General features: G+C 34.7%; 1 long non-coding RNA gene across 1 annotated transcript in view; it reads right to left on the minus strand.

The window, feature by feature from the left end:
* Positions 1 to 724: 724 nt before the first annotated feature.
* LOC145671892 (uncharacterized) overlaps positions 725 to 25,002 on the minus strand; it is a 46,846-nt gene continuing 22,568 nt past the window's right edge. The window contains exon 2 of the long non-coding RNA XR_014128558.1: positions 725 to 2,936. This is a non-coding gene — a long non-coding RNA (uncharacterized LOC145671892). The remainder of the gene's footprint in view (positions 2,937 to 25,002) is intronic.

Here is a 25,002-nt window from a genome sequence, read left to right on the forward strand (position 1 = left end):
CTCTATTATGAAATACAATGGAAGAGAGTTTTATGATGCACAAACACCGTGCGTGAGTTTTCTAGGTCCTCCAGTTTTTACTTCCTTCACACCATCTTTTTTATCCATTTCATCATAGCCGTCTCCTTTGGCTTCAATGCATAATCGTTGGCCGTTAAAAAAAAGAAGCACTTCCAGCATTAACTTCTTACGTCAGTTTAACTTTCTTACCTGTGGAACATCAAGATGTGTATAACACCTAGAACTTACCGTGATTTTTAAGCAGTCACAAAGCACAAAATTATTTAAAATAAATTTCATAGCACTTATAAATCTTAAAATATTGAAGGTCGGAGGAAAGTGAGTCCCTATTGAATTTTTTTATATTAATATATTTTCATATCACAAAATGTATTTTACTTCTTAAGTTTTAGAAAAATTGATCTACATTCTTATGTTTATCCCTAATGAATAGAAGATAAAAATATTACGCTTATTTAACTGCGTGCCAGCAAACATAATAGGAGGTTTGTAGCAAACCAAGTTTTTTTTTTTTTTTTTTTTAACATATAGAACAGATTGATCAGATACTGAGTCAAAGTTTTAAAATTTAAATGTAACTATATGTCAACCAGTTTGAGTAGAATGAAAATACATGTAACTTTCTGAATATTCATTACAGAAATTTAACAATTTACAATATAATATCTGGTAGAAAATATTAAATATAAAAATGTGAAAGTGATTCATTTCAAGAACTTTATTACAACACTCAAAATATCAGTTACAGAAATGTGACATTCTTTTTGTATTTGAAGTTTTATAAAATTTCTTAATCTTACTTTCTTCGCTTCTTTTAATACAATCGAACGTAACATACGAAGCATTTATTGATGGATAAAAATTAACACTTGTTTATATACGTATTCATTTACTTAACACAATAACACGTAACATATAAAGCAGTTATTAATAGATAAATAATTAACGTTTGTTTATATACCTACTCGTTTATTCACAGTTTCTATAACATGCTTTAACTGTACAATTTCCGTATCCCCTGGAACCTTCTTCAGCAAATCGAGAATTTTGAAAAGTGACATATGGGTTGCAAAGGAATTGTTGCAATTTGTTGTCGCAGTTGGAAACACAATGGTAGATATAAGGGACTATTATGTGCTAATAGATCAGGTGTAGTATCATTTCAACAGTATTGTAAAGGCCGTGGATGTTTGCTTTAAGTGCTTTTTTTGTAATGCAGATTAAATATCCTGTAGTGTGTGAGCAAGTTTGGCTCCTAATTCAGAAATTTGTGTACAAAATTACAATGGCATATAACAAGAAAATAATGTCGGTTTACACACTTATGAATGACCTTGCTTAATATGTACATAGAAGGTATTATTTAAGTTTTGTAACTTGTAATATAATTCATTACGCTACAATAAGGCGTATTTAGTTTAGGCGTATGGAATACTGATCCTCAACGTGGAATAACGTTTTACAATTATTCTGTTACTTTATTTTTATATTTCAAAATGCCAATTCGCTATATTTGCAAGAAAGATAAACTAGGGATCAGAAATCTTATTCTGCACTTAAAATATCACCATCACAGATTAGAATATTGTATTTTTAAATGTATAGAGAATGAATGCTATAGGTCATTTCAGTCTTCTGGTGTTTTTAGTCGTCATTTACGAAACAAACATAAATGTATAGAAAAGTATATCCTTGTGAGAAGTACTCTAACCACTTTCATTGCGATCTTCTATATACCAGATGCACTTTCCTCAAAATAATTAAACCATCGTAACAATTACTAACAATTTAATAAAAAATTAAATGAAATCTTTGAGTTTTACGTTCCACGATTATACCGTGTAGGCTGAGATGGTAATGATGAGAAATGAATGAAATGGTGGAATGAAGAAAGTGGGAGCAAACGGGAGAACCCCGAGGAAACCCACGCACACAGTATTTGTCCACGACGAAGTTCACTTGGCGGGAACTGGGATCGAACCCAGAACTGCAAGTACCAGAGGTGAGCGCTCTACCACTGAGCCATCGCGGCAACTTAATAATAATAATAATAGTAAAAGAAAAATCATTCAAAAAATATTAAAAAGGGAATTTTAGCAGATGGTTGGAAGATGCGATTTTACATATGAACTTTGCCTCAATCGCTTATTCATGCAAGTATTTGGTTCTTACATTTTATCAAACTCTTCGATCAAAACACACCCCTCAGTCTGCTTTGATTCCAGGTATTTCTCGTATAAAATTTTGACAATTAATATTGAAGACAATAGTGATTCTTATCTCTTTGTTCTAAATATGATAATGATAAATTCCAAACCTCATTTATGAAATAATGTAAATGCTGGGGACAACAGTGGCTTAATGGTAGAGCGTTCACTTCTGGTTCGATCCCAGCTCACACCAAGTGGGTATTGTGGTAGAAAAGCACCGTTTGAGTGGGTTTGCTCGTGGTTCTTCAGTTTCCTCCCACTTTCTTCATTCCATCATTTCATTTATTTTCATCATCACAGTCTCCTTTAGTCTACCCAGTATAACCATGGGACGTAAAACTTAAAGACTTCTTTTCATTTCAATTTTCTTACAACAATAATAAAACAGAAGTCTTCAATTCAGTGGAAGATATCACAATACAAGTCTACTTATGGACATTCCTCTTGGTTGATTAACTGGATTCAAGTTCAACGTACCTTTTATCATCGAAGCTATATATAGCATGCACGAACCGTATAATGTTACATAATAAACATTAGCTTCCATTCTGAACTGAAGTGTAGTCTCACGTGTCGAAGGATTCCTCCAATGGACTGAAATTTCTTCATTTGGTCCACAATTATACTTCAATCAGTGTTTGCTTTCTTCTGCAGTCCGGTAATCATCTGATGATTGATTTTCCACTATCAAGTAAGCTTCAGAATCTGAATCGAAAGAAAACGCAATCACATCATAAATTTTATACACCCATCGTATTTTTGAAACGTTTTCCAATTATCAACAGTAATAATTCTCAAATTACATTTTATGATTGATAGTAAATCTTACGGAAAACAAAATCTTAACACTTTATAAGAGCAATCTTCGTATACCATAACTAATCTTGGTATATGGCTGTCATACAGAAGTTACCGAAACTTCCAATGTGATCTTCTATCTTCTTCAGCAGCCACTTCCAACATCAACATTAATTATTTTTTAGATCACACTACATGTAAAGAATTTGCTGTTAATGTATAAGAAAGTGTCGCTGAGGAAGATGGCAATTCACCTTGAAAATTTAGACAGTTATTATACGACAGACATAATAATAAGTTAATCTGAATGTGTAATCATGTGAAAAGTTATAATCACGTCACTTAAGTTCTTTTAAGTTAATAGAACAACATAATATCTGGTTAGAAAACGAATAATGATATAAATCATACTTTTAGAATTGTGCTTCACATTCACCGTAAATAAAAGTAACACAAATTTCTCCTTAACTCATTCAATTTTAAACAATATTCCTAAAGTAAAGTATTAATAAAACTCTTGCTATTTAATTTTTGAACACAATAATACCACCTATGGATGGCTTACACTTTTAACGTTCCACGTTTATATCCTGTAGGCTAAAGAACCCTCCCTGCCGGTCTAGTATCAAGCGCGTGCGCCATGTATGTACGTGGTGCTCGGTTCGATTTCCAGTGGAAGTGAAAATAACTAATTTTACAATTATTCACATTCATTCATCATCACTCCTTTAGCCTAAAAGTCGTAATCGTGAGACGTTCAACTAAAAAATAATATACTTGTTTTAGGTTAAAAGAGACAAGTGATAGCAATAATAAACGAAATGCATGAATGAAAAAAAGTGGGAGAAAACCCACGCAGAACGTATTTGTTCACCACCAAACATATACCCCACGCACTTTAGCCCTCCCATTGGTCTAATGGCTAGCACGTGTGCCTTTGGTGCATGGTGTGCCGGATTTGATTTTCGGTGGAAGAGCATTGAACGATAGCGGTTCGGGTTTTTCGTTAAACTTTAGGTATACGTCTCATATAACCAGGGTGGGAAATCATTTGAAAATGGTGGGGGGGAAGAAGTTCAGCGATCCACACTAATGCTTCGTGGAGCCACCAAAAAATTGAAATATTAATGGATTAATAATAATAATAATAATAATAATAATAATAATAATAATAATAATAATAATAATAATAATAATAATAATAATAATAATAAATGTTCAAACTAGTCGTCATTGTTATTTAAAAATACTTTAATGTTATTTATTTAACCAAAATTGGTACACTTATCTACTGCATTTCGGTGCGTATGATCCAGGGTTAGACTCCCATGGGAGCACATTCCTCTTGTGTTTACCATCATATTGAAGGCTGCATTCACGAAAATAGCAGTATGAGATCTAGAAGTAAAAAATAATAGCTCCTGAGAATCGTTGTGCTAACCAAGCATCAGATCTAGTAAGTTGAAATGCTCCACCTGGCCAGCCATAGATCCTCATAGCTTTTATGAAATTACCGTTTCTTCGCTAAGTATGTAGTGTTTCAGTTTGGTCGTTCAGATATCCGGTCACCTTTGTAAGTCTAAATGATACTATGTATCTATATTGTATTATTAGCAAGAATACATGATTATAAATAACAGATATGATTTCTATACAAATACTTGATAGACAACAAAAAGCCGTGTTGCCTCAATGGTAGTGCGCTCACCTCAGATGCGTGGGATCATTGGCTGGATCCTAGCTCGCGCCAAATTCTGCTTGTGGTATACAAACAATTGTATGTGGGTTTTCTCGGGGTCCTCCCGCTTTCTTCCACTATCTTAATCCACCATTATAATTCATCTCATCATGACAGTCTTCCTTAGCCGAAGATGGTGCGTGCGTGCTAGCCACTAGACCACCGAAGAGCCACAATAATATGAGTATCGAATGATTGTGTTACTGTATTTATAGACCTAAAATATAGTTTGCAATAACGTATCTTATCTTAGAGAAAAAAATTAAGATTAAACTTCACTTTCTTTCCGTGTGTAACGAGAGCTGGACATATGATGGCGAGATGAAACCCACATACGAGCAGCAGTAACAGCATCCCATAATTTTAAAGGAAGTCCACTGAGTTTAATGATCAATAAAGATTGCAAGGTACTCGCCAACATGCGGTTTCTTTAAGAACTTTTAATATGAACAACATTGAATCCACGTTCACAGGCAGCAGTTGATAATGGCACAGAACGAACTTTCTGCGTTAAGGTTTTAAGAACTTGAAAATCATTTACCGACTTAGAACTTGACTTGTACTCTCTGCATTGTGACACTGTAGAACTCCCGCTTGGTCTAGCGGCTACCACGCTTGACTTCGGTTAGCGTGGTCCCTGGTTCGATTCCCGGTGGGGTACAGTTGAACGACCAAAGTGGTTCGGATTCATTATAATCAGTAGGTCAACGTCTCCTTTAGCCTAGCAGGCATAACCGTAGGACGTTAAACTAAATTAAACCAAATCATTCTGACACTGCAGTATCAAGAGTCAAACCAAACAATTGAGCTGCTTTATATACGTCTACGTTACCGTATAAACCACTCATGTTATTACGATCTTTATTTTTAAACACTGAAAAGCACTTTAGCACATCATTAGAAGGAAATCTTCTTTCCACTTCGTCTACTAAACCCTGGATTACCTGCCCCCTTATTTGATCAAACTCACTATCATCACTCCCTGTATCAGATGCTTGTTTGCAGTGCACTAAATACTTATCTTTGCAAAGACTTTGGTAGACATCATCTTTCATACGCATTTCTCTCAGCATGGATTGTAGGTTCAATTTTTTCTCTATTTCATTGTACGAAACTGCTTCCTTTTGCATCGTTTCACTAATATTAGACAGAATGGACGCAATACCAGAAGAAAACCGAACAATAAAATGTCCTTTTTCCCCGATTTTTTTTTTTTTTTTTTTTTTTTTTTTTTTTTTTTTTTTTTTTGTAAATACCACTCAGTTTAAAACTGTCTGCTGAAATGGTCATTATTTTCATACTCCAAGAGTAGGAATTGCATCATACAAGAAAAATATGTAAAGGCTGCCAATAATGCATCCTTCTCATTTGAAATCCAACATATGTGAAACAATCGTTTGATTTTCAGCAGTCCTGCGGCATCTGTGCCTATCGCAATACTTTTAAGTTTTGCAGCTGTAGATGACTTATTGAACACCTTGTAAAGTTCGCCTAACAAATATTCAAAGCTGTGAACAGCATTCACAACACCAAAAACTTTCAGAAACTAGGTCCATTCGATGTGCCTTGCAGTGTACGCTAATTAGCCACGGGTTGACATTTCTTCTAATTTGAGCAGCAACATCTTCGTTTCTCCCAGTAAACACTGCATCCCCTTCCGAACTAAATCCAACAAGTTTTTCTTTAAGATTAAAAATATCTATGTCATCTTCGGAAAATGCTTGAATAATTTTCTCTTCAAGGGAATTTGCATCGGCATTTTCTACAGGCACTAATTTATAAAAACGACAACAAGGTTTATTTTCTTCGTCCACATATGTTCATATAACAGCAAGTGCTTATCCGCAAACCTGTTTGTAGATTCGTCCACTGAAATTGAAAAACAATCTTTTTGTTTGAGAAATTTTACCAATTTTGCAGGTAACTGGTACGCTAGAGAATAAAGGTCTTCATCTCGTCAACAACCGAAAAAGTTAAACACCTGGTCCTTTTACAAATAAACTACGTTTTTTTTAAACAAAAAAAACAGCATGCATTTAAAATTGTTTGTCTGAAAATTTTCATTATAGACCTACTTATATTTTCCTATTAAGGTGTCCCCCCTTACAAATTTTGGTGAGGGGGAAACGCAAGTGTAAAACTTTTGGTGGGGAGAAATCCCTTCCGTCCCCCCCCCCGGGATTTCACACCCTGCATAAAACCTCGCTGCTGAAATGGGACGCTAAATGATAATTAAAACAAATCAAAGAAACCCACGCATCATTACCACTGAGGGAATGACTTACACATATAACTATTGTAAAATGTGTTCATGTAAAAAAGGGAACGAACACTGGTTATACAAATATGATTTTCTCTTTGATTCAAATTACGTGATGAATGGTAATGTTTTACAATCCCTATCTCTTTAAAAAAAATTCTTCTGTTTCTATATTTGTCAACCAGCTTTCCTTTTGCAATACGCTGGTTACGCCCCTCAGTTTACGGAGTCACAAAATATATCCCCTACGGATAATACGAATTATTATGTTCTTATTAAAATTTGCGTTTTTCGGTTTTTAACAACCGTGAAGAATTTTCACAACTCCCGAAATTACTATATTTCTGAAAATTAAGCATTCTTTACGTGTCACTATAGATACTATTACACCAGTTTACGTTCAAAATTATTTTTCATTAATGATTTTTAAGTTATAGAAATAAGAACAGCCTTGTCTTGTAAGTATAGATTATGTGTGTCATTTATTATTATGGTTTCAGTTTCATCTGTTACTATCTTCGTAGACGGTTAAAAATTGCTAAACTAGATGCTGTTATCTATAGCTTCACTCTAATTTTAGTCAATAAGTTAGACGAAGTGTGATAATTCACTAACTAAAATTTAACCTGATTATCATATTTATTCTAAGAAGCTTATTAGGTTTACGTATTGAAATGATTGACAGTAATCTATAATTTCGTTACTATTTTCCTGAAAGAAAATATAAAGATTTTTAAAAACTATATTCTTAACTAAACAACACGCATTTTTCGAAAATCCAAAGATTTTATATATATATATATATATATATATATATGGCGTAAAGTGGTCATTTCCTACCAAGGCAGTATATATTATTCTTTATTTTAGGATGTGATTTTTAACAATTTCTAACTGTTTATGTTCCCATTCTGACTGTTTATTAATATACTGTTATCAAATAAATTAAAGGAATTTGCTTATCTGCAATGTTTTTGCATGCTCGACCTCTTGCAAATATGGTTTCAAAAATTCATTATTATTTAATGTTTACTCTTTCTGCGCTTTGGTATATTGCTCTCGCATTGCAATGATGCTATTAACGATTATCTACTATGATATAAAATTGTAAGTAAAAAAGTTTGAATTTTTTAGCGCTGAAAGTCTATGTTGTTTCTTGTACCTCATAGTGACATTTTCTCTAAAGTCAGAAAATGAAAACAGGCAGTTTTAAAATTTTTTGAGAAGAAACTATTCAATATTTTGTAATGAAATTTCTTGAAAGTGGTGGAATTATTTGCAAAGATTTTTAGGAAAAAATGGTGTTTTGTTTCATAGTAATATATATAAGTTATTTTATATAAACTACGAATTTAAAAAATAAAAAATGGTCAGTACACCCCATCTTTTTTTGTTATATGTATAATATTCATACCTTCTTATCTTAAAGCTGTGTAATGTAAATACTTTGGCTATCAACTAATATAATTCATTTTTCTGCAAAGTAATTATAACTTAGACGAAAATTTTTTTTTAAAAAATACATTTTTTAAAAATTTCAAGTGGTCATTTTGTTCCGTCCTTAGTGTTGCCATACTCACTGAGTTTACCACACAGCTTTCAGCCAATCAGAAAATTATTTTGTGTCATGTGACTCTAAGTGCGTTTAAGAATATTCTACTATGTATATGGAAATATTGGAATTGTTCTATCTACAGCCAGGATTACCAACTTTCCTAAGTAATACTCAACCAATCATCAAGCTCTTCACATACTCGCGCGGGAAGGTGACGCGTCGATAGAAGAAGGAGGGAGAGCGAGAGAGAAAGGCAGGAATTTTATACTGAAAGAAGAACGCGGCGAACAATGAGACAAAAAATCGTGGTTACAAAAGCCTTGCTATTGTGTTTTTGTGCGCGTGAATATATTAAATGTTATTTTTCTAAAAGAAACATCAGGGTAGGAATATACGCTGTGGGAAATTTATTGCTAGTATTTTCAGCAGCATTTTGTTAACGGGCGATTGTACGTGAAGGAAAATCAGTGTATTTCTTATTACAATTTTGGCATTTAGGAATAATTTATAATAATCGAGCATGCATAGGGGTGAATGATAGGGGCGAGGACAAAAGAAAGCTGCACAGAAGCGCATTCTAAATTTCCGAAGATAAGACAAATCTTACCAAAAGTTTTCCTGACTATGGCAAGAACCCATAGGCGTAGCGAAGAACCTGTAGCCCCCGAGTGCGAGGGCCCTAAGCGTATCGGGGCTCTATTTAATGATAGGTATAACGACTATTTTGTCATATTAATCGAGCTTCTGATAATTCTTGCCAAGTATAAAATTCGCAGGGGCGCGAAAGAAAGCGACAACCATCAGCATTACTTGACTTCGAGCACTGTGGCTCAGTGGTAGAGCGTTCAACTCAAGTGCTTGGGGTCCCTTACTCGATCCCAGCTCGCGCCAAGTGAGCTTTGTGGTGGACAAACACCGTGTTCGGGGTCCTCAGGGTTCTCCCGTTTTCTGCCTCTTTCTTTATTCCAACATTGTACTCATTCTCATCATCACCGCCTCATTTAGCCTACCCGGCATAACCGTAGGAAGTAAAAACTCAAATATTTTATTTTCCAGATCATCACTTTTTTTCTTTCTCTTTTTCCTTCGAAAATTTAATTGTATACACCACCACTGTAGTCCCAGAATATGCAACATTTTCTATATTTTTTATTTCATAAAACGTCTTAAGTTGCTTAGCCTCGTTGTTGAATTTTCACTTTTTTCTTTTATTAAGAGGGGGGTCTAAATCCTCCGCTACCCCCTGCAAAAACTCATTTGATATTTTACGAGTAAAAAATAATACGCTCTGTACGTAGGAAAATAGTGTATACGTAGAGAACGCAGTAAATTTAAAATTTGAACACTTATTTTATTCAGCATGCTTACATTATACAATATGTTATAATGTAATCAATATGTACAATATAAATATAAAACAAGTAGTATTGCCACGTGTACACTACATGAAGGACTTTGGCATATTTGTGCGATATTTTCACAATTAATATTGAAACAGGAAATGGTAGTAGATTTCTACCACTTCCGGTTTCAGTGGAGATTCAAAAGGGTAGGAAAGCAAAAGTGTTATGAGATATCGAGAAGTGGTTTTCGAAAATCGACTCAGTATCCCAAGAATAGGTTTCATTTCCTCTGATAGCTTCCTTCTTAAACCGGAAAAGGTAGAAATTGATCATTTCCTGTTTCAACATCAATGGCCATAAAATGGAAACCGTAATAGTGACAAGCGGTTTTCAGAAATAGATTATGCCTCTTATCATCATCAGTCCCGTTTTTAAGCAATTACGTCCATTTCAACGCATGACAAAACTTTAACGAAAACTTCTTTTTTTTTTTTTTTTTTTTTTTTTGCAATCGATAGAGATATCGGAGGCAAGATTTTTCGAATCGAATTAACTTTCCATTCTGTGATTGGCTGCTCTTGTTAAATGACGTCAAATACTTTAATTCCTTGTCACCTCTATATTATTTAATTGAATGCCCACCACAAAATCAACTTCACACCATTCCCTGGCCAGAAGCCATAACAAAGGAAATCCCAAACTGATTTACATATATGGTTACCCGATTTGATTCTTCAGGGTCTTCTCTGCTCGGGGCTCCATGCTACAGCAATGAATGGGAATCTCTGTCTGGGAGCCCATCAAGGCTTTTTCACAGTCCTCATTGCTTGTAATATATGTCTAGAATGAACAATGAACCAAAATCCTTACTCTTGGTCAAATACCCATTTCCCTAATTAAAAGAAATCAAAATGTAAAAGAATATTAAATTTTATGGCGCATTTTTTGACGTCAAAATAATCGCAAATACTTGGATTTCAAATGAATCCATAACAAAATAATAAAACCCCCTCCCTGCCATTCGACTCGATTGGCATTTGTGTGAGTGTCCGTTTGTCCATTTGTCCATTTATCCATCTGCCTGTCTATCCGTCTTTCCGTTTCTCCATCTGTCCATCCATCTGTGCCATGGTATCTTGTGTAAAACTTACGGGATTTAAATGAAATTTGGTACGCGCCTTCCTTGGACTTGCAGATGTAACCCTATTGTCTGGAGTTACAATATAAGTAGGGAATAAAACAGGGTAAAATCTACCCTTATGCTGTAAATTTCGGCATATACATGCAAGGTAAATTTCCAATATAAACCACGTAAAACATTTCAAAGAATAATTTTCTTAAAAGCTGAAGATGATCATGGACAGGATTTAAAAGTAAAGTGGTGCCCCGGGGGGAAATATTTATCAACAACTAGGGTGTCATAATCAACGACATACAGTAACGAGTTAATACGAATAAACTGTGTTCTGTTGAGCAGGCTACTCCATTACTAGAAAATAGTTTGTTGATGGTATGTAATATTAGAGTTCTTTCCAGGGGGGCGATCGGGGCGATTGCCCCCGCCCCAGAAGAGGAAACTTTCTTATTTTATATATAAATAAAACCCATCCCAGAGTTTGGCGCTCTTAAAAGTAGCTCTAAGTAGCAGTATTACAGCCCACAGCCACCCCCCCAGAAGTCCGTCCTGGATCCGCCCCTGGTTCTTTGAGATTAGTTTGCGTATCTTTAAGTCCCGTTGTTTTTAGAGCTTTAAAAAGCATGTATCAATTTTAGAGTTACTGGCAAGTTTTGATTCGCCCCCAGTTCATGAGTTCTCATTTTATTAGTTGTAGTGTAATGTTTCTCTATATTCTGTATTTTTAATTTTACATAAGAACATTATTATTAGTGTAGCAAAATAATAATAAGCAACCATTTTTCCTAACGCATAGTCATGGGCACGAGTCAAGCTAAAACTCGACTCGAATTCAAGTCTAGTTTCGAGTCGAGTTAAAGGTAATATTCTCGAGTTGAGTTCCGAGCAGATTCACTGTTTCTGGCATCAAGTTTCGAGTCGATTCGAGTTTGATAAATAGCTCGCTCGTTTTAACTCGTTTTGAAATCATGGCCTGATTAAACTGGAAAGCGAAAGCCATGAGAAATGTAACATAAGCAGTAATATGGAATACTTTTAGTGTCGCTCACGAGAGGGTACACTGGTCGCATCTCGTCTCGTCTCGATAGTGAGATTCCAAGAAATATTTTATAACAAATTCAGCTCGGCTCGGCTCAACTGAGCTGTTGGCTCGAGCCGGCTCTCTTGGAGTGAACCATCGGCTCGAGCTGGCTTGGTTGGGATAAGCCATCTGCTCGGTTCGGCTCAACCGAGCCGAGGGCTCTAGCCAAGTCTGTTGGGTGAGCTGTTGGCTCGGCTCACTTCTCGGTTCGGGTCGATATTGAATGAGCTGTGAGTCAAGCTGCGCGAGTCGTTGACAATTCTAAACCCGGGTCGAGCAGTTTTGAAGATATTTGGCCAGTGCCCTGTAACTTTTAACAATGTTTGGCTCGACCCGAATACTCAACCTAGACCTTCACCCCAAATTCAGAAGCTCGTTAACGATGTTCTTAATTCCTAGACTTCACGACAACCGAGATATGCAATCAACTACTTTTTTTAGTATTTAAATACAAACCGCCTATCTTTCATGTTTATACACAGTGTTGTTATAATTAATAATAATAATAATAATAATAATAATAATAATAATAATAATAATAATAATAATAATAATAATAATAATAAGTTGTAGTAGTGGTAGTATCATTGATAATTATATTTCCTATGTAAAATACTTGAAGAGAGTACTGGAAACTACACACCGGATTTGGCTCGACTCGACTCGAAACTCGACCCGAATTCGAGTCGACTTGGAGGAAATGTTTCGAGTCGAGTTCTCGGGTGGAACTTAAAGATGTCTGTTTCTAGTCGAATCGAGTTTCAAAGAAAACTCGCTCGAACTCGCTCGTGCCCATCCCTACGAGTAATGCAGTATGGCATTTTAGTCAATGTTACATTATATGAAAATGTTCATATAGCTGTCAAGTAAAAATTTACCCTTGCATTTACACAAAGCTATTCAGAACGTGCAATAATAATAATAGACATAATAATAATAATAATAATAATAATAATAATAATTATTATTATTATTATTATTATTATTATTATTATTATTATTATTATTATTATTATTATTATTATTATTATTATTATTATTATTATTATTATTAGTTACTCTTTTGTTCTTAAAATAGGTTCAAAGTTGTTGAATTGTGACCACTCCATGAAGCTAATAACAAAATGGAATTTGCATTAGACGCTTGAAGAAAAATCTCTTGGAACCATGATCTCACAAGATTTGATGTTAACTTTTCTGGATTTGATGCCTTCACAACGACATTTTCAAATTTAAAGAGGTTATGTTGGACTATAAGACCAAATGTTTTATTGTTTTCCTACAAAACAATTAACAGTGATGATAACAAAACACTATTTGTAGAAATTAAGGGCTGTATGATGTAGCTACGAGTTATAGAATTTACTGACTGTGCCACACTTTCTACTGTTTGTGTCCCTGTAAACACTAGAGTACGTCCCGTCTGCACTTCCAAATTAAACCGTATTGATCAGAGTTATAAATATTTTCTTTTCCAATAACATGTGTTTCTTCACATTCACAACAAATGCATTGGCACTGGCTTCTAACTTTTTTGCCTATAGATTTAATCAAACGTCCTGTTAAAATAAGTACAGAAAGGGGTTTCAAATCAGTCTGTATCTTCTCTCAGTAGCTCCTGCCAATTATAATTGTTCTTGGCAAACTGCAGAACATTGGAGGCCATCTCTAACGTTCAAAGGGTGGTTTCTACCCTTAAACCCGCACCACTGCCAAAATTAAAAAAAAAAGACGTGACGATTATTTTTTGATATTTTACAAGTATGCAAAGTTTCATTCAAATCAGTAAATTACACTTCCGTAATTCTCTGTGTTAGTGCTGTTCAAATGGAACAAATAAGTTAATTGGCGGACATGAAGTCAGAACAAAGAAAAAATACGCCGATATTACGAAGAGACTGAGCAACGTTTGTGAAAATTACAAATTTGATGATGTAATTACAGTCTTAAAAGGAATTTAGTACAATTTTAGATTCTGAGTTGAGTGGTTCTATGTAATTTTAATTTTTTCAACAAAATTCCTTTGAGGTATTATTCAGTTTGTATATATTATTATTGCAATATATTTATTTCTATTTAGAAATGATGCTGAATACTTTGCAGTAGATTTGATTTTTGAATTAGATTTGATTATTATTCTATAAAACTCGACTATGGACACATCTGAATTGAAATTATTGTTACGAATGGATTGTGTTTTATTATCCTTTCTCAATAACAATGAGAATCAATAACAATGTTAATCAGTTTACACTATTGCAGAGTGGCTACACTATGACACTTCATGACTGTTCATTACAAGCATATGATTAATGCAATTAAATATTAGGCTATACACCGAAACATCCTTTACAGCCAAGCGTCCTTACACTAATACGTCCGTACACCGAAACGTCCTACACCGAAACATCCTGCACCAAAACATCCTACACCGAAACACCCTAGACCCCCTTCGAAGTGAAGCATATTCATTATTACATTTGTTGGACTCTAGTGAGTCAGAAACTACAATTTTTAATAAAGAGTTTGTTTTGTCTAGTATCCCTGCGATTAGAAGAGCCTTATCTAAAAGATATTTCATTTGTATATGAGAAAATAGTAAAGTTTATTTCTAAAAATAAAATAAATATTTTCAATGTGAAACTAATATTAAATTTTGAAGAGGAGCTAAACAGGAAAATTTGTTACCATTTACATCAGTTTTCAGACAGTTCACTATACTCTGAAATGGAAAGAAGTCAAACTTGGAAACATTTTACTAAAGGGACTTCGACAGAAAGTGCAACATGTAAATATTGCAAGGTTAAAATAAAGACCAAATGTAGCACAAACGTGTTATGGAAACATTAAAAAAAAAAAAAAAAAAAAAAACTGCAACCTACTATATTAGTGAATCTGAAAAAAAAGTTTTGACGGATTTTAGATATTCAATTTTATCATCACAATTTCAGATATAGGTTTGGATACGAATCAAGATCTGAGATTCGAATTTCGGATCCGAGATCCGGTTCCAGATCCGAAATCCGAATTTCGGATCCAGATCCAGGTCCGAGATACGGATCTGAGGTTTTGATCCGAGATCCTTATCTAAGATCCGGATCTCATTGGGTCCGGGATATCCGGGTCCGAAAATTTTTGACCATCCCTAGTTCAAGTTCATATATGAACCCCCAAGTGAAGATGAAGGGAGAGGATCCATTGCTTCAACAATCAACTATGTTAACAGTAGTGAACATTATACCGAAATGTGCTCAGAGCACCACTTTCGTTTCATTCCTGATTTTACCTAGGTATATATATCTGCTGCGTAACTTAAAATCTATATCTGTGAAAGTTCTTTCTGGGATGTGGTAAACCTATTTCGTGTTTCATTTATACATACATGTTCATATCGAACTTAGGTAATTTCGTCACCGGAAATTTCGCCACCGGAATTTTCGTCACGGTAATTTCGTCACCGGAATTTTCGTCACCAAAATATTAGCATGTAGATAATTTCGTCACCTAAAATTTTGACGTAGTAAATTCGCCACCGGTAATTTTGTCACCGAAAATGACCAGTGTCTTATTGAACATGGCACAATGAATAAACTCGAAAAAGTTTTTGAAATTGCTTAGATTATTAAATAAATAGTTACATATTATTTTAAATATTATGTCTGAGGTAAGAGAGAAAACTTTCGGTAATTCTATCACGGAAATATTAATTAGCATGGAAATTTTGTCACGGTTATCCTTTCATCTTTCTTGAACTAAGTAGAAACAAACTAAGTGACAAAAAGCTTACCTGATCTTAATCAAACTTGGAAAGCAATTCAGTTGGTATTGTACTCTGCAAAATCGAAGTTTCGGATACTCGACGCAAGAACAAACACCAGTAGATCATAATGCCAGCTTCAGTAAATGTTAAAAGCACAGGCAAAATGGGCCCCTAATGAGTTTGTATATTACTATTTACAAATTTTAGGTTTTTCCAATATCAAAATTTCCAAACAGAAAACAGTAAAGAAAATGTAAGTCGTTATAATACCATAAGCGTTTTACATGTTCATTTTCTACTGTGCATCACATTAAATGAAACACCAAGCAAAAAATCTGTCAAACTTTTAGTTCCAGCATTGTACGCTAAACACAAAGACTGGAGCCGTTTCTGCAAAGTCTGAAACGCTCTTTTAGTTTTCTTTTTTGGTGGTTGGCCCACAGCATTTTGATGAAGCATAGTTGAAACTGTTGCTTCATCTTGTTGAATTCCACGAATAAACCTCCAAATAGTTGGGTGGGATATTCCTACCAGTTGATGAAACTTCTGGTTCCACGATTCACAAATATTATTTGTCCTAGGATTCTTGTTCAGGGTGGCTTGGTGAACGTTCCAGGTGTCTGGAGAATAAGGAGGGGGCAAATTGCGTAAACGAATATTTCCAGATCGAGTTTTAACACGGCGATATGTGCCGGACACGTAAGTACTATCAAAATAGTCTAGAAGTTCCAGCTCTTCCTCCGAAGCCTCCTCCCTTAGTATTTGTATTCCTCGATGCACATCCGCTATAGGGAGAAATGCTAATCCGTTCATTTTCCCGCAAAACATACGAACATTTTCATCGTTCTTGTATCGTTCTGTGAGTCCAAATTCTTGAACCTATGGCCATCAAAGCCTATGGCCATTCTTGAACCTATGGTCCAAATTCTTGAACCTATGTACATATGACCATCAAAGCACAATTTTTCTCCTCCTCGTGTAGTAGATATAATCTCCATGCCTCACAATAACTTCAATCTAATAAAACGATCACAATGAACTACACTCTGTATAGAACTTCACTCTACACTGTGAGCATTTCTGTACTTAAATAGCCACCAGAGCAAACACACCTGAAAGACGTGTAATTGGCTAAAACTGGGAAACGTAAACAAATCCTTGTCTTTGATTGGTCGACTTCCAGACATATTTGTTTTTTTCTTCCTTTATATAAATTTGTTTTCTTAACAGATTTCCAATAACTATTTACCCATGTTTACTCAGAGTTGAAATATAATATTCTTTCAATGGCCTCTTTTCACCTGACGTAGTCAACATGGAGGAAGGTCCAAGAGCTTAGACTCACAGAACAATACAAGAACGATTGAAAATTTTCGTAAAATTCTGACATTGGCAAATCCTAATATTTGTAAATAATGATATACAAACCCGTTATAGGCCCATTTTGCCCGTGCTTTTAACATTTGCTGAAGCTGACATTATGTTCTTCTACTGACGAAATTACTGTGTAAAAATTTCCGTGACGAAATTACCTACATGCTAATATTTTGGTGATGAAATTTCCGGTGACAAAATTACCACCGCCCGTTCATAAGGCGGGTAGCATAAATGGGAGGGCAGTTACCCACTCTGCTCCTCCAGAAATTAGGCAATGTCTTTAATGCTTGGATTTTAAGTTGGCAAAAATGAGGAGTGATTTAACCTACTCGTAGTCCCACTGTATGATTTCCAAACAAAATTGTGCATAAGAGCTTTTGTAAAATAAAACAATTTGATTTTGTTGGAATTTTTTTTTTTTTTTTTTTTTTTTTTTTTTTTTTTTAGGATTTCCAATAGACTTTCACGCTTGGAGTTGACATGGCTCAATAATGGGGGAATTTATATCCCTAACTTCCTCTCCGATTATAAATAAAATATTCTCAGAAAATATCGTAAAAAGTGTATTTTTTATGAAACAAAATGTGTATTTTGTTCGACATTAGAGACTTACTTTGGGATTGATATTAGTTAGAGGAAAGTATCAATAATGTGCTGCATCAGTAGTAAATATTATTTTTAAGTATGCGTACTATAATATGTATGTATTTATTGTGTTATTACTGTAATAATTCCATAAGCTGGAAAAAAGTTTGATCTGCTTTTTCTAGTATCTAAAAAACCTGCTCCCCTAAAAAAAAGTCATGCCTTCTCCCCCACCCCCTAGAACACTTGCTGACCTCATCCTGAATGACTATGTATTGGTTTCTGGGTCTAGGAAAATTCGGTGTAGGAAATTTCGGTGTAGGAAAATTCGGTGTAAGAAAACTCGGTGTATGAAAATTCGGTGTACTGAAAACTCGGTGTACAGAAAATTCGGTGTACGGAAAACTCGGTGTGGGGAAATTTAGGTGTAAGGTAGATTCGGTGTAATACATATTGAATATTACCACTTACGATAATTTACGACACTTCCTATTGTGAAAACGAAAACCATAAAGTGTAACGAATAAAATGTTATTTCCTATTTCAAGAAAATGAAATTTATTTTTTTTGCCTTCAGTCCACTATCTCTTGCATGTCTTTCGCGGTGTATTACTATAAACTACTTTTCATCACACAATGAAGCTAACACTTTTTGTCAGAAATAAAACAATTATAAGTTCAGAGAATAGTTATAGGAACAACTAAAAACACCTTTCCTATAGTACATCATAGAACATATACAAGGTGATTCTTTTAAAACTCCCGGATTTCATTTGGGTCTAGAATTTCTAACTGAAGTCCGATTTTCGTGCGGTTTGTGACAAATGATCAAGGAACGTTGGGAGATTTATGGAACTATGTTTACTGATTTCAATTCATTTGGGATAATATCGGCCACGCCTCTAGAAAAACAGCAAATATTCGCCACTGTATCGAATTGGAATTAGGTGAAGTGCGGTGTGGAGATTTGAGTTTCTTCGTTAGATTTGAACCTCGCGACGGTCAATAAGAAACAGGAAACTGGGCCGTTGTATTGAGAATTATGCTGTGCTACTGTATCAATATGATCAGAACACAGTTACAATAATGTACTCTTTGGAGCAACGTGATTTCATTGTTAAAAAGTTTTTGGAGAACGGGATCTGTTGTTGCTACGCAAAGGGCATTTACACGCAACTTTGCCTCATGTTCTGCCCCAGACAGGAACATAACATGGTCGTTAGTGAATAAATTGCAGGAAACAGGATCGCTTCTGAGTAAGACAGGGAAACATCGGACCAATTACTCATGATGTCACCCTTAACCACAGATTGATGTTAATATGCAGAAATCAAACCATTAGCTTGTTTAAATATTCCTTTTCAATTGTTTGTTGAGCTTAAGCAAAAGGTAAAGAAATACTGTAACCCTATTGGCTCCTTATTCACTTCTCTAATCAGACACTTCGGTTTCTTTACCGTAAGTTAAGCTAAACAAGTATTGTAAGCCTATTGGCTTTTTATTGACTTCTTCTCCAATCAGAGCTAGACGTTTTAGTTGCATTTATTTTTACAATTATGAGTAACATATGATAAATAAATAAACTATGAAGATTTTGAAGAATTTAGATTTAAACATTTACTTATAAAATATAAATAAAATCGTTAGAACTGTTTTTTTTTTTTTTAATCTTCAATTTTAAACTCTACTCCTCCAGTAACCTACCTCTATTTTTGGAAGTCGAAAATTCTAGAACAGAATAAAAGCTTGAGTTTCAAATTAAATGCTGATATATTGAATGCACTGGCCTCTATGCTTCGCTAAATCATACGGGTGGACATTGAAAAACTAATTTCTCGTCATGTACAAGTCATGAAATATTAAAATCCATCGAAATCTAGAATTCAAATTATTTCACGATCACAATTTTTTAAAATTTGTTATATTAAACAGTAAAAGTACGTTCTACACAAAGTTTGAACTTAAAACTAATACACTTATTTATCCTCAAAGTTGGATTTTTAATAAATCCTACAGTCTACTACAACGAATCTCTTTACACCTAACATTCCCCACACCGAATTTTCCGTACACCGAGTTTTCTGTACACCGAATTTTCCTACACCGAGTTTTCTTACACCGAATTTTCCTACACCGAATTTTCCTGCTCCCTTGGTTTCTACATATGTACTGTGTTGTGCATAACATTTGTAGTCTAGCGTTATTATTATTATTATTATTATTATTATTATTATTATTATTATTATTATTATTATTATTATTATTATTATTATTATTATTATTTTGTTTTTTTCTTCCCTTATACATGTCGACTCAATACGAGTACTTTTGGTAGGTCTTTATCCCAGCATTGGAATTTTGGAGTAGGCTTTTGTCCGATGAGCTTTTGTCTTACAATGGTACTGGAAGTTCGAAACATTCATCTGGCAAAGATACTGATCTACCGCATGTACTGGTTGATTGTCTCGATCTTTCCACTCCTGGATTTGAGCTAAACACCTTTCCATTTTATCATAGAATCATTTTAATCCTAAACAGTTTCACATGTATTGTGCTCTACAGTCTGCAGCTGCACCTGCTTTTAGTCCGTTCATCAATGCGCGCGACAAGATTCAAGTATTCGAAACAACGACCTTGATTACTCTTCAATGTCAATGTTTCAAGGAACCTTTCCGCTTGGAGGCAAAGGTACTTTGTGTGCTATAAGGTGTGTCGGAAGAGCATAGAAAATTCCGAAAGGTCGCAAGGCTTTTGTAGTGCTTCAATCAGTTTTCCAGAATGCAGATTACTGAACAGATAACCCCTTTGTAGTAAATACAATGATGAGAAAAGAATGATTTACCTAAGTAAGAAAGATGACTGTTTTTTCTTCTCGAATCGTAAAAACGGTCGTCTGTCACCGAATTTTGAAACAAAGAAAATATCTATAGCATTTCAACATAAACGCGTAAAAGCTAATTACACTTCACATTCCGCGCGAATTAAACAGAAGATTGCCTACGTATGACAGTTCAATACTTCCAAACGAGTGCGCAAAATATAACCGATGCAGATAAGCATCACAGCTGTGTCACCTGAGGGGTTACGACCAGAAAGAAAAGGGAAATAAGGTTTGCTCATTCCTAGAGGGTCAAAAAAAAAAAAAAAAAAAAAAGACCAATGCTTAGATTAAAGGAAAATTTTCAACCTAACAGAGAAGGCAGCAGATTTTTCTTCGGTGAACCATTATTATTATTATTATTATTATTATTATTATTATTATTATTATTATTATTATTATTATTATTATTATTATTATTATTATTTGTTAATAATAAGTATTACAGTGCACGTTTGTGCTCGAAAATTAACGTTAATGCTATCATTATGCAATAGCTATTAGGGATTATGTGTGGGGGCAACTAGATAGTTGGTTGGTAGATATTGTATTTTCGTCCCGTTCAGGACCGAGGCTTTGAGTCATGGACCTAGACTTTAACCTGGGATCCGAATCACATGAGCACCCACCGGGAATCGAACCTCGATCTCTGATGTCGAAGACGCGTACGCTTACCATATAGTCACAAAGAACTTAAGGAGCCGGCTTTTTCGAAAAACCGCCCGAAGGAAACTCACCCCCAATAGTAAACTACCCTTTGTGGATTTTTTAATGATAATTGATTTACGCAACACCATAGGCTTATTATTGAAATACAATAAAACTTGTCTTTAGCGGAAAAGAACAAGTTTGCTTAATTTTCCTTTAAAGACGGGTATGCAAAACGAAAGTAGATGTATGCAAAGGTAAATAAATAAACCATAGAAATACTGAGAAAAAAAGGTCTGGTAAAGACGGTAAAGAGGATCACGAAATATTTTCTCAATTAATACTGAAACAGGAAGTTGTTGATTTCTACCACTTTTGCTTTAGTAGAGATATTATAGTGCAGATAAACTATATTCTATGGACGCTTAATTGATTACAAAAAAAAAAAAAAAAAAAACTTCTCGCTATCTGTAATAGTTTTTCTTGTATGTTATTTAAACTAGAACCGAAGGTTGTAGTGATTCTTTTTAAATCTGGGTTTTAGTGGAGTGTTAAGGATGGATATAAAAGATGATTCCATCCCATCTCACCTAATCCCACCTCGCCTAACGATTTATCAGTCACTGATGTCTCCAAGATAAGAATGGCAACTATTTTAGGCAATATGAGAATTCCCATCTTGCCTAATCCTATCTCGCCTAATATGGCGGTAAGATACAAGGAGGGAATTTCTGCACTAAAGAAGGAACTCCTCTACTAGCATTTTAACCAAATATTTCAATCAATATTTGCAATCCCTGTCAACTACAATATACATAAATGTTTAATAAGTACTATACAATAAGAAAGCATAGGGGGAAGGCGATGTAGTGAATGTAGTTCAGTTTTGGTTTGTTTTGGGAAAACTGGAAGGCGCTTAGCAGACAGGAGCTTATCAGAAACAGGATAGAAACATACAGATTTTTCAAAACAATACCGACAACGTTTGGGAGCAGATTTCTGACACCAAGATAAGACAAAAAGTATAGATCCACCTAGGTGGACAAATGCTTTCTTTCGGTACTATGACCAGACGAAAATCTGTCGGAAAAATTAAAAAAAAAAAACAACAACAACAACAACAACAACAAAAACAGACATAACTCGAAAACAAAATGTCGGATCGAAGTTGAGGCAAAGGGAATGATTATTATTTTTAGTCGTAGCTTCCATTAATGCACAACTTGATGTGGTACAGGGGCGGCGCAAGGGTCAACCCCAAAAATTCAGGAAATCCTGGGATATTTTATTAAATGTTGACTACAATTATATACGATTAAATTAACTACAATTAAAGACTATATTTCAACTAACAAAAGTCTTAGACCGTGGTCCAAGTTACAAAATCATTGTTATAATTCGGAAAAAGATAGATAAGTATATTTGATTGATCTAATTTGTCTCAGTATCGAATTGGCAATTGAGGAAGAACTGGAATTATATGAAATCCATAACGTTTAAATGTTATGCCTTCTAGACTAATAAAGGCAGAGAAATCACTCATGGCTATGTGGGTAGCGTACGGGATTTTGTCATAGGAGACCCGGCTCCGATTCCCGAAGAGAGCGCAAGCGGTTCGACTTTCACGTTAATCCGTAGCTCCACGTCTCATACAATTATGCTACAGAAGGAATGCTAAACTCGAATTCGATCCAATAATAGAGACAGATAACAGATGGAAGCTAATTATTGGGAAATAATTCATGAAATGAGAATATAGGTGAAAACATATAATCCCGAGAAGATTCACGGGTACGATAGTATTCACCACGAACTTTTATAGTCTAGGATCGAACGAGGTTCATCTTGCATCAGAAGTAAGCGCTCTATCACTAAGCCACCGCCGTGCTCCTACTTTGGAGAAAGCACTATGATTCTGAGAGAAGTATTTGGTCTAGAAAATATTGTGTGTGATAAACCAATATAACTTACAAGAAGTACAAACAGTCAGAATGTTTAATTCGTAGAGTTTCCTTCGTTCGGGAGAGGTAAGTACGTTTCTCTAAGTCAGTTATTCTTAACTGGTTGCCCGCATCTCTCAAGGGCTGGGGACAGAGTGACTCAGTGGTAAACAGCTTTCCTCTGGTACGTGGGGTCCCTGATTCGATTGCGAGAGAAGTAACTTTGTGATGGACACCATCGTATCTTGTCTGTGGGTTTTCTTGGGATACTCCAATTTCCTTCCATATTCTTTTACCACCCTATCTTCCTTCATCATTCACTTGCCTTAATCATTGTCTCCTTTAGCCTAAAGAGCATAATCGTAGATCGTTAAACTGAAATATTTCATTTCATTTTTCAGAGGTTGCTTACACTTTGTCGATGGTTCACCGTAATGGTGGATGTTTAATACGCTGAATTATTATTGCTATTATTTGTAAGGAAGAAAGAGTCTATGGGGCTCATAATTTTCGAAAGACTACAGTTGTAGGTTGATTGTAAGAAATGCTACAGGTATGAACTATATTCGATTTGTGAGTCTTAGCATTATTAGTTGTATTATGGACAAGAAATAATTCAGACAATTTTATATTGAAGGAGAAATGGGGAAAATAATTCTACAATGAGTGAGTAAAGAGGTTCATACCCAGATAAAAAAAAAAAAAAAAGTAGTGCCAGGATAGTGCGTCGAAAAATAGCACCGGTTACTTCAAATCATAATTTGATAAGGTCTAAACATTAATATGCGAGGATATATATTGAGCACTCTTCATATTAGGATTTACGGTTAAATAGACGTTTCAAGGTAATTTCTACAAGACCTATGTAGTCAACAATAGTGAGCTAAATTGCATCGATTGATACATTGAGTCAGTAACTATTTCTTAACCTATAAAATAATCAGTGAAAAGTATTTTAAATTCGGATGAAATTGACACAGGAACTCTCTGAAAGATTCTTAACAGTGACGACGCCAGTTTTAATTAATTTGTTGGTGTAAGCTAAGGGACGGAAAAAAAAAACTAGGAGACAGCAAATTTTTGCATACGAAAACGGTAACTTTATATTACTTCACCTGTATCATAATACAATTTATCTGCAGAGGGCAGGCGTCGACTCCGGGGATGGACGCTCTTCCTTCTATTTCCCTCTGTTGTTGTCAGTGATTCTTAACTTTTACATAATTTGGGGTATCTCAAACGTATTAGGCCATGAAAAGTGGAAGGACACCACGAACGAAACTTTTACTAGGAGAACTTAGAAGAGTAAGACGGAAGAGACAGTGAGGTAACATACTGTATATAATAAAGTTAGAAGTTCGTATGATAGTAAGTTCAATAGTGAATTAGTTCATTAGTAAACACACTAAGGATATATTCTGAAATTAAAAAAAAAATGAAAGAAAAAGAAAAAATAAAGATAAGAAAGAGATTAAAGTAACATATTGGTTATAAAATACAACGCATTAATACCCTTACGAAAGCTGTGCTCTCACATGTAACATACATATTTCAGTATCTTCCAAAAACAATAGGTCATAAACTCAGGAAATATGTCTATCGCAAGGGCACTTCCCCGTCGGAAAATTTATTCTGCTCTGAGGCAAACTATGTTAATGAAACATGGGTATCTT

Source organism: Thermobia domestica, chromosome 15 (genome assembly GCF_964235325.1).
Source record: "Thermobia domestica chromosome 15, izTheDome1.hap1.1, whole genome shotgun sequence".
Lineage (NCBI taxonomy): Eukaryota > Metazoa > Arthropoda > Insecta > Zygentoma > Lepismatidae > Thermobia > Thermobia domestica.